This window comes from Anomaloglossus baeobatrachus, chromosome 3 (assembly GCF_048569485.1).
Source record: "Anomaloglossus baeobatrachus isolate aAnoBae1 chromosome 3, aAnoBae1.hap1, whole genome shotgun sequence".
Classification (NCBI taxonomy): Eukaryota; Metazoa; Chordata; class Amphibia; order Anura; family Aromobatidae; genus Anomaloglossus; species Anomaloglossus baeobatrachus.
In genome coordinates this window covers 253529493-253544103 of record NC_134355.1, presented here as the reverse complement: position 1 = coordinate 253544103, position 14611 = coordinate 253529493, and the positions used below count along the sequence as shown (strand labels likewise).

The 14611-nt window shown below is 46.3% G+C and overlaps 1 protein-coding gene across 2 annotated transcripts in view; it reads left to right on the top strand.

The window, feature by feature from the left end:
• The first annotated feature begins 350 nt into the window (after positions 1-350).
• The window catches only part of HIVEP2 (HIVEP zinc finger 2), a 304455-nt gene continuing 290194 nt past the window's right edge, over positions 351-14611 (top strand). Inside the window, exon 1 of one of the 2 annotated variants that reach the window (XM_075339798.1) lies at positions 351-964. The gene's annotated coding sequence lies outside the window, so the exon portion shown is untranslated. Of the gene's footprint in view, positions 965-1207; positions 1298-14611 lie in introns of those variants that run through there. The other variant, XM_075339799.1, reaches the window with a different exon arrangement.

The following is a 14611-nucleotide window of genomic DNA, read 5'->3' as shown; positions in this document are numbered from 1 at the left end:
GAGGCAGCAGAGCGGGAGCAGCGGGCTGGAGGCAGCAGAGCAGCGGGCTGGAGGCAGCAGAGCGGGAGCAGCGGACAGGAGGCAGCAGAGCAGCGGGCTGGAGGCACCAGAGCAGCGGGCAGGAGGCAGCAGAGCGGGAGCAGCGGACAGGAGGCAGCAGAGCAGCGGGCTGGAGGCAGCAGAGCGGGAGCAGCAGGCTGGAGGCAGCAGAGCGGGAGCAGCGGGCTGGAGGCAGCAGAGCAGCGGGCTGGAGGCAGCAGAGCGGGAGCAGCGGGCTGGAGGCAGCAGAGCAGCGGGCTGGAGGCAGCAGAGCGGGAGCTGTCAGTGCGGCTCTGCTGTGCCTGGTTCCTCCTCTCCCCGGGACGCGCTGGGGGATCCGATGACGTCACTGGCTGCGCTCTCTGCGCTCTTCCTCCCTGTAAGTTGTGTTCTGGGCAGCGGTGCCAGGAATAGCCCCGAGTGTCTGCACAGCACAGGAGGCTGCCTCTCTGCCCACACACGCCGGGCACAGGCTCCACTTCTCCGGATTCAATAGCTCGTTCCTAGCCTGGTCCATAATGTTGCAGCGCTCGCCACCTGCGGCAGCAATCATCTGAAGATCACCAATGCAGAGGACCGCATCGGCAACCTGAGGGCACCCTCTGCTGCCATCACACCTGCCTATCTGGAGCAGGTGCCCTGTGTGTGGTGCCAGCCTCCTGGATGTGCACACATTAGCAGGGATCCCCCAGATTCCAGCAGCCCTCCCCCGCCCCTCCTCCTCCTGTGAACTCTCCCTTACCCTCTGCCTGCCCAGCACACATCATGCCCACACATAGCTCGCACTGACAGCGCGTCCACAGGAGCCTCTCCCGGCTGTCAGTGGGGCGAGCGGCGTGTTCCAGTCCCTTCTGGAGGATGTGCCCGGGATTATTAGTTGGTGCCCATGAACACTGGCATTCTTCTTGTGATCGCCTCGGATCCGGTGAGTCACTGCAGCCTCCTCCATTTGCATGTTAGAAGTGTGTGTTCACCTCCTAGCCGGCATGCAGCAGGTCCTGACCCCTGTGATGCCAGGGTGGCATGGTGGCTGTGCCAGGGACATGTCATCACTCCAGCTGATGTGACGTGTGTGGCATGGAGCTGGATACTATGTCCCTGTGCTTGTTGCCTTGGCAATGATCACTATTGTGCCATGGTATCTCCAGAATACTCCTAATATTTCTGCAGCCCCTTCTCCGTGCTGGGTGATCCCTCATAGAGACTTGGGATTGGAGGAAAGCCCCTGGCAGTGTGTGCAGTGGGCATCGGGGAGCAGGTAGGCAGCCTCTTATTATTCTGCTCATTAGTCCTAATGCTGGCACCAGGGGCACAGAGTGATGGTGATCTGCCTGGTGTATGGGACTGGGATCAATCCTCATCTTGTCTCATGCCAGCCTGCTTTATCAGGGATTATGCCCCCATAGCACTGTGGCATAGGATACAGTCCTCACCCCCCCCTACTGCAGTCAGTGCAGTGCCAGGGACATGGATGCCACTAATTCCAGAAACTAGGAATCCCACTAGAAAGAACAGTCATGTGCCCACCCCCTATATGAGAGCCCTGTGCCTATAGGGGGTGGCTCATGTAGTTGGGAAATGTGGGGAATACCCAGGCTGGGAATGTATGCAGATTAGGAGAGGTTTGCGTAATATCCACAGGAATTTGTATGGCTCCTAATGACAGCAGTCAGGAGAGGGGGCAAAGACCTGCACCGCCTGGCTCGCTCTATTTAAGGTTTCCTACTCATCCCTGGCCTCACAGAGGAAAATGGCACTTTTCACACCCCAGGCATCCCCACATATAGTCCTGGGCATCATGTGTGGCATGGCCAGATCTGTCATGGGGTGACCCTGTGCAGTCCCCGCACACTATATATGTGTACATGTGTGCTATATACATACCTAGCCTGTGTGACATGGCCAGCTCTGCCATGGGGGTGACCCTGTGCAGTCCCCGCACACTATATATGTGTACATGTGTGCTATATACATACCTAGCCTGTGTGACATGGCCAGCTCTGCCATGGGGGTGACCCTGTGCAGTCCCCGCACACTATATATGTGTACATGTGTGGTATATACATACGTAGCCTGTGTGACATGGCCAGCTCTGCCATGGGGGTGACCCTGTGCAGTCCCCGCACACTATATATGTGTACATGTGTGGTATATACATACGTAGCCTGTGTGACATGGCCAGCTCTGCCATGGGGTGACCCTGTGCAGTCCCCGCACACTATATATGTGTACATGTGTGCTATATACATACCTAGCCTGTGTGACATGGCCAGCTCTGCCATGGGGTGACCCTGTGCAGTCCCCGCACACTATATATGTGTACATGTGTGCTATATACATACCTAGCCTGTGTGACATGGCCAGCTCTGCCATGGGGGTGACCCTGTGCAGTCCCCGCACACTATATATGTGTACATGTGTGGTATATACATACCTAGCCTGTGTGACATGGCCAGCTCTGCCATGGGGGTGAACCTGTGCAGTCCCCGCACACTATATATGTGTACATGTGTGCTATATACATACCTAGCCTGTGTGACATGGCCAGCTCTGCCATGGGGTGACCGTGTGCAGTCCCCGCACACTATATATGTGTACATGTGTGGTATATACATACAGCGTGTGTGTGTATGTATATATATATACAGTATATATGTACCCGCATACACACATACCTAGCCTGTGTGACATGGCCAGATCTGCCATGGGGTGACCCTGTGCAGTCCCCGCACACTATATATGTGTACATGTGTGCTATATACATACCTAGCCTGTGTGACATGGCCAGCTCTGCCATGGGGTGACCCTGTGCAGTCCCCGCACACTATATATGTGTACATGTGTGGTATATACATACCTAGCCTGTGTGACATGGCCAGCTCTGCCATGGGGTGACCCTGTGCAGTCCCCGCACACTATATATGTGTACATGTGTGGTATATACATACCTAGCCTGTGTGACATGGCCAGCTCTGCCATGGGGGTGACCCTGTGCAGTCCCCGCACACTATATATGTGTACATGTGTGCTATATACATACCTAGCCTATGTGACATGGCCAGCTCTGCCATGGGGTGACCCTGTGCAGTCCCCGCACACTATATATGTGTACATGTGTGCTATATACATACCTAGCCTGTGTGACATGGCCAGCTCTGCCATGGGGTGACCCTGTGCAGTCCCCGCACACTATATATGTGTACATGTGTGCTATATACATACCTAGCCTATGTGACATGGCCAGCTCTGCCATGGGGTGACCCTGTGCAGTCCCCGCACACTATATATGTGTACATGTGTGCTATATACATACCTAGCCTGTGTGACATGGCCAGCTCTGCCATGGGGTGACCCTGTGCAGTCCCCGCACACTATATATGTGTACATGTGTGGTATATACATACCTAGCCTGTGTGACATGGCCAGCTCTGCCATGGGGGTGACCCTGTGCAGTCCCCGCACACTATATATGTGTACATGTGTGCTATATACATACCTAGCCTGTGTGACATGGCCAGCTCTGCCATGGGGTGACCCTGTGCAGTCCCCGCACACTATATATGTGTACATGTGTGCTATATACATACCTAGCCTGTGTGACATGGCCAGCTCTGCCATGGGGTGACCCTGTGCAGTCCCCGCACACTATATATGTGTACATGTGTGGTATATACATACCTAGCCTATGTGACATGGCCAGCTCTGCCATGGGGTGACCCTGTGCAGTCCCCGCACACTATATATGTGTACATGTGTGCTATATACATACCTAGCCTATGTGACATGGCCAGCTCTGCCATGGGGTGACCCTGTGCAGTCCCCGCACACTATATATGTGTACATGTGTGCTATATACATACCTAGCCTGTGTGACATGGCCAGCTCTGCCATGGGGTGACCCTGTGCAGTCCCCGCACACTATATATGTGTACATGTGTGGTATATACATACCTAGCCTATGTGACATGGCCAGCTCTGCCATGGGGTGACCCTGTGCAGTCCCCGCACACTATATATGTGTACATGTGTGCTATATACATACCTAGCCTATGTGACATGGCCAGCTCTGCCATGGGGTGACCCTGTGCAGTCCCCGCACACTATATATGTGTACATGTGTGCTATATACATACCTAGCCTGTGTGACATGGCCAGCTCTGCCATGGGGGTGACCCTGTGCAGTCCCCGCACACTATATATGTGTACATGTGTGGTATATACATACCTAGCCTGTGTGACATGGCCAGCTCTGCCATGGGGTGACCCTGTGCAGTCCCCGCACACTATATATGTGTACATGTGTGGTATATACATACCTAGCCTATGTGACATGGCCAGCTCTGCCATGGGGTGACCCTGTGCAGTCCCCGCACACTATATATGTGTACATGTGTGCTATATACATACCTAGCCTGTGTGACATGGCCAGCTCTGCCATGGGGTGACCCTGTGCAGTCCCCGCACACTATATATGTGTACATGTGTGGTATATACATACCTAGCCTATGTGACATGGCCAGCTCTGCCATGGGGTGACCCTGTGCAGTCCCCGCACACTATATATGTGTACATGTGTGGTATATACATACCTAGCCTGTGTGACATGGCCAGCTCTGCCATGGGGTGACCCTGTGCAGTCCCCGCACACTATATATGTGTACATGTGTGGTATATACATACAGCGCGCGTGTGTGTGTGTATATATACAGCATGTATGTATATACATATATATATATATATATATATATATATATATATATATATATATTCCCTGCACACCATATATATGTACATGTGTGGTATATACATACAGTTTGTGTGTATGTGTGTGTATATATATATATATATATATATATATATATATATACATATACAGTATATATGTACCCGCATACACACATACCTAGCCTGTGTGACATGGCCAGCTCTGCCATGGGGGTGACCCTGTGCATTCCCTGCACACTATATATGTGTACATGTGTGGTATATACATACAGTGTGTGTATATATATATATATATATGTATAGCCACATAGACACATACCTACCCTGTGTGGCATACCCAGCCCTGCCATGGGGGTGACCCTGTGCATTCCCTGCACACTGTATACGGTATGTGTGTGGTATATACATTGTATACATATAGTGAGGATATATATATATATATATATATATATATATATAGCCACATACACAAATACCTAGCCTGTGTGGCATGATTGGCTGTATCATATATTAACATATTTAGTGTGCACGGAATGCCATGGGGGTGACCTTGTGCAGTCTCTGCACACTATGTGTGTGTATGTATGTACACACACACACATCTAGGGTCACACCATGGCAGAGCTAAGCATGCCGCACAGGCTAGATATGTGTGTATGTACATATATATATATATATATATATATGCACACACATATATATATATATATATACACATACACATATAATATGTAGAGAATACAGAGCTGGGCATGCCACCCCACTAGATATGTGTACATCTGTGTTATTACTTGCATGGCAGCTCCATGGTCTTTGCACAGAGGCTTGTGCAGTTGTCCTGCGGTCACATTCACAGGCCATGTACCTGCAGTTGTTTTCCTTATTGCGGAGCTCTTGTATACAGTAAATGATGCTTTGCCGTTATGTACCTCTCTTCATGTGTTTGTTCTATCCATATGATCGTGCAGTGCTTATGTGACATCAGACAATCCACTATTACTATTTGTTTTTGTTGTCTATGTGCTGCGAGCTGTTGAAATATTCATGCTTTTCTGTCTGTCTGTCTGTCTGTCTGACTATGTTCCTAGAAACTTTAACCCTGTGTCCACATTTACTGTGGACTATTAAAGGAGTACTGGCTCTAAATTAGAAAGCTCCTAAAAATGCAGCCTGTAAAAATATACTTTCCAAATGTGTATATGAATGTCTCTGGAGGGCCTGAGAAGTGGGGACGTTAGAGAAAAGGATAAGCTTGGGGCAGCCATTTTTCTAGACTTCGTTGATCATCACTGTTAACCTGATAACAGGGAACAATAGCTTGCAATTAGAGAACGATGACTAGTAATACATTGAGAATTTCCTTATAGCAGCAGTACTTGTGGCCATTTTCACCAATCTGATATTTGGCCATTGGCTTTCTCACGTTGCACAGCTGTGGTAGCAGAATACTGCAGGGTTGTGTCCACATACGTGGAATAATGCATGTTTTCATCCATTGAGTCCCCGATCTGTGCTGTCTGCGCCTGGGTTCGCCTGTGTCTTCGGATGCCTGTGTGTTCTCAGGAGTGGGTGGAACATTGGCCCGTTCCGGGAATGTTCCATGACGTGTAATAGTCACAGGAAGGGGGTTAACAAGGGGCTCTGCCTGCCATCAGGCCAGATGTTCTCCCTCCTTCCTTCTTTCTCTTCTTGCATTTGCAGAACATTACCCTGCAGGGAGAGAATAAGCTCCCTTTCTGTCTGGAGATTTCTAACCATGGCTGTCTAGTAATAGCAGTGATCTATTGTAGATAGGCAGGCGTGTCGTCATCTCTGGTGGCAGCCTGGGAAACTGTGCATTAATCCAATGTACATTGTCCCATGGGATTTCCTATGTCAGAAGAACCGTACTATCCCCGCTTGCTTGGGGGATCCTTCAGTGGAAAATCCCAGATCCTTTCCTGTTTTCCCACCCTTTGTGTGCCCTGGATTAGAGAAGCAAATGTCCAGAGTCTTGCGGAATTGTATTATTCCTCTCTGTCTGGTGGATTGTATTGCATTACTAGCTACAGCAATGTATAGAGTATTGTCACATTATGTATTCAGAAGCCTATACACCCATCAGGACTCGGAAATATTATCATGATACCAACATTTCTATGATAGTCAATCTAATGTATACATTTTGTTGCGTTGATTTAAAGAGTATTTGTTGTTTTAATATTTATTTAAAAAAAAATGCAAATGAAAATAAAATACTTTGTATTATATCAGAGAAATCTGCGTCTTGCTCCTTCTGGACTGATTATTCATTCCCAAAATTCACATGGCTGAAATCTGTATTCAGTGAACACAGTCTTTCCCATTACTGAGAGGAGATGGCATTATGTCCTCATTATGTTCTCTGGAGAACCGGAACGGGCGTTTCAGGAGAAATTGGAGCAGAATGTCTGTCTGCCTCTAGCTCTTCCTCTTCATTTTCCATCCATAAAATCTTATAAGCACCAATTGTCATCTTCTATCTCGTTAATGGGAAAATCTGTATTGAATTCAGAGTTTACAGCTTTCACCAATGAATTGACAGTGAAATCCAGAAAGAGTAATAGATTTGTCTGATAAGATATATTACAAAGTTGTTTATTTTCATGTGCAGTATTGACTGAAGAGATAAAAATGAAAACAAAGGTTAGTTTTAGGCCGGCTTCACACTTGCGATTATCTCGCATTGCACCCGGACCCATGTTAATCAATGAGGCAGCTCCCATCTGCTATTTTTTTCTCAGTCCAAAAAAAAAAAATTGCAGCATGCGGCGTTTTGGTGAGTTTCTCGCACGAGTCTCTTCAATGCAAGTCTATGGGTGCGTGAAAAAAAACGGATGTCACATGGACGGCACTCACACCATCCTAGTGACATCCGTTTTTCTCAATGCATTTCATGCATGTAGCAGAGAACACTGTAAATGCTCCTGTACATAACAGTACATGAATAGCAGCTGCTGAGGGTAAAAATTGATTGCACACTGACAGCACACTGACAGCATACTGATGAAAAGTGAACTAAAATCATCCTACTTTCTGGCATGAGAATCGGACCGCTTTTACACTCACAAGTGTGATTCCAGCCTTATAGTGCTACCCCTAGTTAAGGCTAGTGGACATGTGACAGTTAGTTCCCAGCTGTCATGACAGGTTGTGTACAAATTAGTGCAGTTGACCATACCTACAAGTCTCACCGGTAGAGGGGAATCCTAATTGCGCCTTCCACTCATAGTTGTATCATATGATTCCAGCATTGACCTGCCCGTTACCATGTAGCCCTGGCCTGACGTGTTATCTGTTTATGATTAATAGATTGTCTTTGTAGTTTCTAGCACAGTCACCCCACCTAAATGATAACCAATCTCGTCATGACATCACTAAACTGTGAACTATGATTACTCCGAGGTCAACCCTGGCTGATAAGTGTTGTCTTGGTAATTCCGGCTTTGAAAAGCAATGGATGAAGAATTCCTTCCTAGTTCTATTCATTTTTATGTCCAATTGTCAATGATTCTTTTGCATGCTGACTACTACAACTGGACATATAAGTAAAATATACATGTGGGGATGTGCGGCCACACCGTCCTCTCCATGCACATTCCTGGGCAGTGTGCACACACATTTTATGCATGGAGTAGGCTTTTTCATGGCATGCCAGCATGCTTTTCAGGGAACCTCCCACATATTCCGCAGGTTGTTATTTCTCAGAAGCTATAGTGATGATAACACATGAATCAGAACGCCTGGAACTGATGTAGGAATGGTGTGCCGAGGTTATGTACTTGTATGAAGACAATGCTAAGCCGGTGTCCTTCATGAAAACGAGCTTACAACATGGAATGTGTATGAGGTTAATGAATTGATGCAATCCGAGAGATCCATCACTTCATTGGAACTATGCGCGCTACAATATGGTACAATGATCGGCCCATAAACATTGTTATCGGGCCGGGCAGGTGTATTTTTACAGTGCCGCAACGTTTAAACAGTGGCAATCCAATTGCTTATTGCTCCATTTTTGTGGATCTAAATAAAAGAAGCCATGATCTACATAAAAGTTCCGACAATCTTCAACCCATCATCATGTGAATATAATACACCTTTATTTTCCCATAAACCAACCCATACATTTTGTGGGGAACTTTGAGCTTGCAATTATGGGTCTTTATATGACTTTGCAAATCCCAGGTAAAGGTGCCTTAACATTAACTATAGTTCGGAGACAAAAAAAGCTGCGTTCTTGCTGACGTGTTTTGCAGCCAAAAATACCATGGCCAGATGTTAGTCGAGTATTCTGAAACACGCTGCAAATAGTTAATTTTATTCTGCATTTCCTTGTCGCCTTTGCATGTTATAGTGTCTGCCTTTAAAAAAGAAAAAAAACTATGTTTTTGAGATGGAGTTTTATTTTGGGTGTGTATTAGTTAGGGGTGGGCAGATGGAAGCCCCCTTAAAGTGTTATTTTGAGGTTATTTGTAGCGTGGGCAGGCTCTTCCTGATGTTTGACCACTTTTGTGTTGGTTCCTGCTTCCCACACGTCAGCTTCATGTACAGGACACTGCACTATTCGGAGGTCTCCCGAGTCCTGGCTACTCCTTCCACTCTGCTCCTTAGCTCACAATTTCACTGAAACGAGTAAAGAAAGGAATCTCATCTGTTACACGTATGCTATCAATTTGAATACTATAACATTTTTTATTTATATTATTTCTTTATTTTACTTTTTATATAATATTATTTTATATTATTAGTACCTCAGTATACTTAGATGGCTTATGTTCACCATGTTTTTCCTATAATAGTACAGTTAGAAAAACTGTATTCAGATGGGGGTTGTCCAGTCCGATGGGTGTCGCTGGTCTCAGTCTGGCACTCTTCCATTTTGTCCGATCACTGTCCTTCTTCTGAGGGCCGTGTGGATGACGTGATCCACACAAGCAGGCATTGTGGTCCTGTGCAGGTGCACTTTGATCTGCCTTCAGCAGAGCATATCATAAGTATTGTACCGGTGGTCTTTGAACATTCCTCGCCCCTTGTGCATTACAGTACTTTGCTCTGCCCTCAGCTGGCAGATGAAAATGCACCTATGCAGGATCGCAATGTCATCCACACGGGCCTCAGAAGAAGGAGGACGGCGATCGGACAAAATGGAGGAGGCACCGGACCAAGACCAACGACACCCATCGGGCCTAAGTGAGTATTATAAAGCTGTTTTTATGTTCTACAGAGCGGCTTGGGCTCTTCTATACAGTATTCTGGAATGCCGATATAAGAGCTCATTGGTGGTGGCCGCAGCTTATAGGGGACAAAACTGGTGACAGGTTCCCTTTAAACTTATACATCCTATTCTTTTAGGAAGCGTTTTCAGCAGGTTCTTTATCATCAGAGGCAGGATTACAATGAAAGATTACATCTCAATAAAAAGCTGATAACACAGGGTCCACCAATCAGACTGGATGATTCCACAGTTCTCCTGCTGCCCTTGCCTTCGACAATGAGTTTTGCAGACACTCATTAGATGCTTTACTAAAAAAGGTAGGGTCAAAGTCTGGTTATTATGATTATGTTCATGTCTCAAAAAGCTGCAGTGTCCAGTGTGAGAGTAATAAACATTGTGATATGTAAAAGAAAAACCTTTATCCGTTTAACGACTTATGACGGGTTATGCACGTCATAAGTCACCTCACTGCCTTTGATGAAGGCTTGCACACCGAGCCTGCATCGTTCCCTGCAGATGAAAGCTGAATTATTCGGCCTTCATACACCTCAGCTGTTAACCTGGTAAATGCTACTGTCAGTCTCTGACAACGGCATTTAATGCCAACCGTCAGGGAAGAACGCTCTTCTGACCCCTCAACAACGTTCAGTATTGTGATTGCAGGATGCTCATGTGTTGTCATGACAGCCAGGGGTCTGATGATAACTCTGTGTCTGTTCTCACAGTACTCCTGTGAGAACCAGACCGTAGCCAGCGTTCATAGGAGACTGTGATTTCTTCTGTAAATCAAATCAGCAGACTATTGCAGGTCCAAGCCCCCTAATGGAACCATTAAAAGCAGTAAAAGTTGATTTTTTATTTTTCATTTTTCTTTTAATTTGACAACATTTATATATATATATATATATATATAGTGAAAATCACCCCACTTTTACCCCACATTAAAAATTAAAACACACATATATGATATCGCTAAATTAGTTCGCTCGCTAAACGGTGTAACAAGAAAACGAATCAGAACAACAAGATTAAAGTCTGCGCAATAACAGAAAAAAACATAACGGGTGATCAAAACATCAATCTTGGGGCACAAAAAACAATCCCCCATACAAGTCCATACCCCAAAAATTGAAAACGATACGGCTCTTGGAAAGTCGCAAAATAAGCAAGATATTTATTTTGTTTTTTATATTTCTGAATTTTTTTTTACCACTTAAAAAAATAAAAGCTATACATGTTTGATATCTATGTAATCCTACTAACCTGTAGAATCATATTGTTAGGTCAGTTTTATAATAGATTGTAAATAATAATCCAGTAACACTATTGCAGAATTCTATTTCGTCACCCTTGGAATTTTTTCCCCACTTACCTTTATATCACATGATAAAATGACTCTTGCCTTTCAAAAGTACAACTCGTGCTGCAAAAATCAAGCCCTGACACAGCTATATCGACTGAAAAATAAAAAGTTATGGCTCTTGTAATAAGGGGAGGACAAAACAAAAGCGCAGAAACAAGAAATCTCCCGATCCTTAAGGGGTTACAACAAATACCTGATTTAAATAAAATATTAATTGTTGATGACACATTCTTTTTAGGGATTTACGTGAACTTTACAGAATACTTTTATGTACTTTATATTTTTGAGGAAACATATTTGTCCGATATATGCTGTGACAGTACCTAACACTCCTAGTTTCCAGCATATCACTTGTTTTCTGCTATTAGCCTTCTTGTTTATGAGCACTGATAGTGCCTAAAACATGCTCAGCTAATTCTAGCTAAGAACATATGAAATCATTTCATAAGCAAAAGATCACATTAGACATAAGACGAAAGAGCCAGCAGGAAAAGTGATTGAAAGTAGATTATTTATATTCTATTCTTACTTCCATTACTATTCATAATGAAACACAGCAGAAATATGCCCCAATATGACCCAAGATGAATTTGAGCTGTTTTTCTGAGTGAATGATAAGTTTAGGAATCTGTTTGGGAAGGGGGAGAAAAAAAGTGACTCATGAGTGGAGAAAAAAGGATCAAACTTTCATCTCCTTTTTGGTAATCAAAGCATCTTTTCAAAAGCAAATGACCACATTTACTACAGTCACCCATGTAAAATATTAGCAGCTATTCTTGCCTCCAATGTTGGTGCCTTTCCAGCAGTATCAGCACAAGCTCTACTGGAGGTCATGTGACATTATTACGCGAGCCCTGCAGCCAATCAGCGACCCCTTTCCCTTCTTTCCAGGGGCCTTTATTCTTTCTCTTCCTTCCAGCGGCCATTTTCCTTTCCCTTCATTCCAGCGGAAGCTTTCCTCTCCCTTCCATACAGTGGACGCTTTCCCTTCCATACAGTGGACGCTTTCCTCTCCTTTCCTTCAAGGGGCCGCTTTCTCTTCTTTCCTTCCAGCCCTCACTTTCCTATCCAGTAGCTGCTTTCCTCTCCCTTCCTTCTAGCGGCCACTTTCCCTTCCCTTATTTCCAGCAGCCGCTTTCCTTTCTTTCTTCCAGTGGCTGCATTCCTCTCTTCCTTCCAGTGGCTGCATTCCTCTCTTCCTTCCAGTGGCCACTTTTCTCTCCCTTCCTTCCAGTGGCTGCTTTCCTCCCCCTTTCTTCCAGCAGCCCACTTTCCCTTCCTTCCAGTGGCAGCTTTCCTCTCTCTTCCTTCCAGTGGCCACTTTCCTCTCTCTTCCTTCCAGTGGCCACTTTCCTCTGTCTTCCTTCCAGTGGCCACTTTCCTCTCTTCCTTCCAGTGGCAGCTTTCCTCTCTCTTCCTTCCAGTGGGCACTTTCCTCTCTTCCTTCCAGTGGCAGCTTTCCTCTCTCTTCCTTCCAGTGGCCACTTTCCTCTCTTCCTTCCAGTGGCAGCTTTCCTCTCTCTTCCTTCCAGCAGCCCACTTTCCTCTGTCTTCCTTCCAGTGGCCACTTTCCTCTCTTCCTTCCAGTGGCAGCTTTCCTCTCTCTTCCTTCCAGTGGGCACTTTCCTCTCTTCCTTCCAGTGGCAGCTTTCCTCTCTCTTCCTTCCAGTGGCCACTTTCCTCTCTTCCTTCCAGTGGCAGCTTTCCTCTCTCTTCCTTCCAGTGGCCACTTTCCTCTGTCTTCCTTCCAGTGGCCACTTTCCTCTCTTCCTTCCAGTGGCAGCTTTCCTCTCTCTTCCCTCCAGTGGCAGCTTTCCTCTCCCTTCCTTCCAGTGGCCACTTTTCTCTCTCTTCCTTCCAGTGGCAACTTTTCTCTCCCTTCCTTCCAGTGGCCACTTTCCTCTCTCTTCCTTCCAGCAGCCGCTTTCCTCCCCCTTTCTTCCAGCGGCAGCTTTCCCTTCCTTCCAGTGGCAGCTTTCCTCTCTCTTCCTTCCACTGGCCACTTTCCTCTCTTCCTTCCAGTGGCAGCTTTCCTCTCCTTTCCTTCCAGTGGCCACTTTCCTCTCTCTTCCTTCCAGTGGCAGCTTTCCTCTCCCTTTCTTCCAGTGGCCACTTTCCTTTCTTCCTTCCAGTGGCAGCTTTCCTCTCCCTTCCTTCCAGTGGCCACTTTCCTCTCTTCCTTCCAGTGGCCACTTTCCTCTCTCTTCCTTCCAGTGGCAGCTTTCCTCTCCCTTTCTTCCAGTGGCCACTTTCCTCTCCCTTTCTTCCAGTGGCAGCTTTCCTCTCCCTTTCTTCCAGTGGCCACTTTCCTTTCTCTTCCTTCCAGTGGCCACTTTCCTCTTTCTTCCTTCCAGTGGCAGCTTTCCTCTCCCTTCCTTCCAGTGGCCACTTTCCTCTCCCTTCCTTCCAGTGGCCACTTTCCTCTCTCTTCCTTACAGTGGCCACTTTCCTCTCTCTTCCTTCCAGTGGCAGCTTTCCTCTCCCTTTCTTCCAGTGGCCACTTTCCTCTCTCTTCCTTTCAGTGGCAGCTTTCCTCTCCCTTTCTTCCAGTGGCAGCTTTCCTCTCCCTTTCTTCCAGTGGCCACTTTCCTCTCTTCCTTCCAGTGGCAGCTTTCCTCTCCCTTTCTTCCAGTGGCAGCTTTCCTCTCCCTTTCTTCCAGTGGCAGCTTTCCTCTCTCTTCCTTCCAGTGGCCACTTTCCTCTCTTCCTTCCAGAGGCTGCTTTCCTCTCACAGACAAAACTGACACTGAGGGAAGTGAGAAGGAAGTGGCTGCTGATTTGCTGCTGGGTTCGCATTAAACAGTATCACGTGTGCCCCAGGAGACGTAGCTGGAACGGCATTTGCATTGTGTGTGAGTGTGTGTGTATACCTGCTATTATTTTATATGGGGGAACTGTAGTGGTTGAGAATGGGTTATACAAGTAGTGGAAATCCCTTTAATTTAGAAAAATGGCCATCTTAATGGAACTACGTGCAAAATATTGATATAATGTATTTCAACTATATCAAGTCAGTGATTCATCATGCAAATTATCATAGGCACCTACTAAATGATGCTTTGTAATGCCAAGTGATGAATCACAGTTATGACAGATGAGGCTGTCCCTTTAGCCTAGGTGCCACGGTAATTAATCGGAGGTGTTTTGTATTATGTCTACCTGAGCACAAGATTTATTGAATTCCGGGCTGCCCTGTTGATTATAACACAGGCAGGAGCAGGTAAGGGATTTCCTGACATAGCTGAAAC